This window comes from Nerophis ophidion, linkage group LG21, assembly GCF_033978795.1.
Source record: "Nerophis ophidion isolate RoL-2023_Sa linkage group LG21, RoL_Noph_v1.0, whole genome shotgun sequence".
NCBI classification, from domain to species: domain Eukaryota; kingdom Metazoa; phylum Chordata; class Actinopteri; order Syngnathiformes; family Syngnathidae; genus Nerophis; species Nerophis ophidion.
The window spans coordinates 24,810,208-24,815,637 of record NC_084631.1 but is presented as its reverse complement, the minus strand read 5'-3'; the positions used below and the strand labels follow the sequence as shown (position 1 = coordinate 24,815,637).

The following is a 5,430-nucleotide window of genomic DNA, read 5'->3' as shown; positions in this document are numbered from 1 at the left end:
CGCTCATAAACGCCAGAAAGTGGTACGGCCATGGCGCATGCGCAGACGCAGCCGCCTGGTGCAGTGGCGCGTGTTAGCTCGCTCTCTCTCTCTCTAATTGGTTGGCAGGAATTTCCCCCAGGACGCCCCCTTGTGGAAAAACCGATTAAGAAAAAAAAAAACATTTATTGAACAGGTCCTTTTTTCCCCCCGCAACAAAACAAAAAAAAGCAGGGTACAAAATCATCCGGGTTCTTGCTCTGACAACCTGTTTAGAGAATTGAACATGTGGAAAAGTAAAAATATTTGTATTTTTTAGTAGATTAACACTGAAGTCCACTTCATTCAAAATTATGCAATATAGCAGGGGTCAGCAACCTTTTTAAAACCAAGAGCTACTTCTTGGGTACTGATTAATGCGAAGGGCTACCAGTTTGATACACACTAAAATAAATTGCCAGAAATAGCCAATTTGCTCAATTTACCTTTAATAATTAAATATATATATATATATATATATATATATATATATATTTATATAAATGGGTATTTCTGTTCGTCATTCCGTCGTACATTTTTTTTCCTTTTACGGAAGGTTTTTTGTAGGCGGCATGGAGTAGTGCAGGGGTCACCAACGCGGTGCCCGCGGGCACCAGGTAGACCGTAAGGACCAGATGAGTCGCCCGCTGGCCTGTTCTAAAAATAGCTCAAAGAGCAGCACTTACCAGTGAGCTGCCTCTATTTTTAAAATGTTATTTATTTACTAGCAAGCTGGTCTCGCGTTGCTCGACATTTTTAATTCTAAGGGAGAAAAACTCCAATAGAATTTGAAAATCCAAGAAAATATTTTAAAGACTTGGTCTTCACTTGTTTAAATAAATTCATTTATTTTTTTACTTTGCTTCTTAGAACTTTCCGAAAGACAATTTTAGAGAAAATATACAACCTGAAAAATGATTGTAGGATTTTTAAACACATATACCTTTTTACCTTTTAAATTCCTTCCTCTTCTTTCCTAACAATTTAAATCAATGTTCAAGTATTTTTTTTATTTTCTATTGTAAAGAATAATGAATACATTTTAATTTAATTCTTAATTTTAGCTTCTGTTTTTTCGACAAAGAATCCATCCATTTTCTACCGCTTATTCCCTTTCGGGGTCGCAGGGGCGCTGGCGCCTATCTCAGCTACAATCGGGCGGAAGGCAGGGTACACCCTTGACAAGTCGCCACCTCATAGCGAATATTTGTGAAATATTTCTTCAAACTTGTTATGATTAAAATTAAAAAAAAATAATCTGGCATATTTAGAAAATCTGTAGAATCAAATTTAAATCTTATTCCAAAGCCCTTAGAATTTCTTTAAAAAAATTGTTCTGGAAAATCTAGAAGAAATAATGATTTGTCTTTGTTAGAAATATAGCTTGGTCCAATTTGTTATATATTCTAACAAAGTGCAGATTGGATTTTAACCTATTTAAAACATGTCATCAAAATTCAAAAATTAATCTTCATCAAGAAAAATTACAAATGATGTTCCAAAAATTATTTTTTTTATTTTTTCTAAAAGATTCGAATTAGCTAGTTTTTCTCTTCTTTTTTTGGTTGAATTTTGAATTTTAAAGAGTCGAAATTGAAGACAAACTATGTTTCAAAATGTAATTTTCATTTTTTCCTCTTTTCTCTTATTTTAAACCATTCAATTAAGCGTTTTTTTAATCATTTATTCTCTACAAAAAAACCTTCCGTAAAAGGAAAAAAAAAATGTACGACGGAATGACAGACAGAAATACCCTTTTATATATATATATATATATATATATATATATATACTTATTTATTAAAGGTAAATTGAGCAAATTGGCTATTTCTGGCGATTAATTTAAGTGTGTATCAAACTGGTAGCCCTTTGCATTAATCAGTACCCAAGAAGTAGCTCTTGGTTTCAAAAAGGTTGGTGACCCCTGGCATTGTGGGTAGAGCGGCCGGCCAGAAACCTGAGGGTTGCAGGTTCTTCTCCCACCTATTGACATCCCAAAAAATCGCTGCCGTTGTGTCCTTGGGCAGGACACTTCACCCTTTGTCCCCGGTGCCGCTCACACTGGTGAGTGAATGATGAATGAATGATAGGTGGTGGTCGGAGGGGCCGTAGCGCAAACTGACAGCCACGCTTCCGTCAGTCTACCCCAGGGCAGCTGTGGCTACTGATGTAACTTACCACCACCAGGTGTGAATGAATGTTGAGTCCCACTTCTCTGTGAGCGCTTTGAGTGTCTAGAAAAGCCTGATATAAATCTAAGTAATAGTAGAGAATAAATGATGAAAAAAACACTTAATTGAACGGTTTAAAAGAGGAGAAAACACGAAAAAAAAAGAAAATTAAATTTTGAAACATATTTTATCTTCAATTTCGACCCTCTAAAATTCAAAATTCAACCAAAAAAAATGAATAGAAAAACTAGCTAATTCGAATCTTTTTGAAAAAAAAAATACAAAAATAATTTATGCAACATCATTAGTGATTTTTCCTGATTAAGATTATTTTAGAATTTTGATGACATGTTTTAAATAGGTTAAAATCCGATATGCACTTTGTTATAATATATAACAAATTGGACCATGCTATATTGCTAACAAAGACAAATCATTATTTCTTCTAGATTTTCCAGAACAAAAATTTTAAAAGAAGTTCAAAAGACTTTCAAATAAGATTCAAATTTGATTCTACAGATTTTCTAGATTTGCCAGAATTTTTGGGGGGAATTTTAATCATAATAAGTTTGAAGAATTATTTCACAAATATTCTTTGTTGAAAAAACGAAATGAAGAATTTAATTTATATCAATCAATCAATCAATCAATGTTTATTTATCTAGCCCCAAATCACAAATGTCTCAAAGGACTGCACAAATCATTACGACTACAACATCCTCGGAAGAACCCACAAAAGGGCAAGGAAAACTCACACCCAGTGGGCAGGGAGAATTCACATCCAGTGGGACGCCAGTGACAATGCTGACTATGAGAAACCTTGGAGAGGACCTCAGATGTGGGCAACCCCCCCTCTAGGGGACCGAAAGCAATGGATGTCGAGCGGGTCTAACATGATACTGTGAAAGTTCAATCCATAGTGGCTCCAACACAGCCGCGAGAGTTCAGTTCAAGCGGATCCAAGACAGCAGTGAGAGTCCAGTCCACAGGAAACCATCTCAAGTGGAGGCGGATCAGCAGCGTAGAGATGTCCCCAACCGATATAGGCGAGCGGTCCATCCTGGGTCCCGACGAGCGCTCCATCCTGGGTCTCGACTCTGGACAGCCAGTACTTCATCCATGGTCATCGGACCGGACCCCCTCCACAAGGGAGGGGGGGGACATAGGAGAAAGAAAAGAAGCGGCAGATCAACTGGTCTAAAAAGGAGGTCTATTTAAAGGCTAGAGTATACAGATGAGTTTTAAGGTGAGACTTAAATGCTTCTACTGATGTAGCATCTCGAACTGTTACCGGGAGGGCATTCCAGAGTACTGGAGCCCGAACGGAAAACGCTCTGTAGCCCGCAGACTTTTTTTGGGCTCTAGGAATCACTAATAAGCCGGAGTCTTTTGAACGCAGATTTCTTGCCGGGACATATGGTACAATACAATCGGCAAGATAGGATGGAGCTAGACCGTGTAGTATTTTATACGTATTTATTAATCTTTACAAAAAAAAAAAAAAAAAATACTTGAACATTGATTTAAATTGTCAGGAAAGAAGAGGAAGGGATTTAAAAGGTATATGAGTTTAAAAATCCTAAAATCATTTTTAAGGTTGTATTTTTTCTTTAAAATTGTCTTTCTGAAAATCATAAGAAGCAAAGTAAAAAAATAAATGAATTTATTCAAACAAGTGAAGACCAAGTCTTTAAAATATTTTCCTGAATTTTCAAATTCTATTTGAGTTTTGTCTCTCTTAGAATTAAAAATATCGAGCAAAATTTAAAAAATAGAGGCAGCTCACTGGTAAGTGCTGCTATTTGAGCTATGTTTACAACAGGCCAGCGGGCGACTCATCTGGTCCTTACGGGCTACCTGGTGCCCGCGGGCACCGCGTTGGTGACCCCAGCTCTAGATTTTTTCAATGCAAAAAATGTGCCATGGCTCTGTCACGCCAAATTTCTCCCCCCCTACAAAAACCTTCCCCCCCATTTACTTCCAGGGTCATGATTAATACAGACGTTTTATTAACACTATGTTATAAATATATAACTTTATATTATAAAAAATACAGACGTTTTGTTAACATTATATTATAAAAAAACACAAATAAAAAAAAAAACTATTACACAAACTATGGGATGACGCATTTACTTCCGGGTTTACATTTCTTTATGTTTCCTCTTACGTCATCCCATAGCTTGTGTTTGTAAATAGTTTTTTTTAATTTGCTCTATTTTTTTAATAATATAGCGTTAACAAAACGTCTGTATTTTTATAATACAGATTTATATTTTTATAATATAGCGTTAACAAAACGTCTGTATTAATCATGACCACGGAAGTAAAGGGAGGGGGGAAGGTTTTTGTAGGGGGGAAGAATTTTGGCGCGACAGCTGAAAACAGGTTGAAAAACTCTGATATAGCCAGCGGTTTGTCAGTCCTTCATGTTTGTCGGCATCTAGTGGCCAGAAGGGGTTACTGCATGAACTCGGCAGCGAAATCCATGACTGTTTTTTTTTTTAAATTAAAATGAATGAACAAGTAAATAAATACTCCAAAAAAAAAAAACAGTATGAAAATATTTCGTTTTTTATGAGAGCATTTTTTTGCATTCTTTCACGCACTTCCGGTTAGTGCGCGCTTCAATTGACGCGCACACGCGCCGCGTCGATTCTCCAAGCGGAACGAGCGCCGGATCGCGTCCGTTCGTCCCACGGTTGTCAATTCCCTCCCGAGGCGCGTGTGGAGGAGGTTGCGGGTTCCACAGCGGCAGCATGAGGCCGCGCTCCTGCCTTGCTGCTGCCGTGCGAGCGGACACCTGATGGACCTTCTGTGGAGGATCCTGGCGGCTCTCAGCCTGGACTGTCTCAGGTCTTCGTCCTCCAGCAGGTCAGCTTCCTTGGCTTCTCGCATAAAACAAAACAAATACATCAAATAAAAATCTGTTATCTCGCATCGTGTCGACGGGCGACAAAATAAACAACAACAAAAAAACTGCGATGGTATCAATCGGGTTGTCATGGCAACAGGTGATCAGTTAATTGGACGTGCAGGTGTGTCGTGGACGGAACTGCGGGATCTCTACGTGGACCAAAAGAGGTGTTCTGCACGCGCTATAAGAGAGATTGTGGGAGTGACGTCATAATCAGCGAGGATTGATTGCAGCTTGTTCACACTTTAGATTAGTGATTGGACTATTAACACAGACGTATGCAATATCACAAACTGATCATATTATCACTCCAATCTTTTTTTT

General features: G+C 37.8%; 1 protein-coding gene across 1 annotated transcript in view; it reads right to left on the bottom strand.

The window, feature by feature from the left end:
• sv2a (synaptic vesicle glycoprotein 2A) overlaps nucleotides 1–24 on the bottom strand; it is a 78,227-nt gene extending 78,203 nt beyond the window's left edge. Inside the window, exon 1 of the mRNA XM_061882332.1 lies at nucleotides 1–24. This exon is cut by the window's left edge and continues 220 nt beyond it. The gene's annotated coding sequence lies outside the window, so the exon portion shown is untranslated.
• Nucleotides 25–5,430: the final 5,406 nt, after the last annotated feature.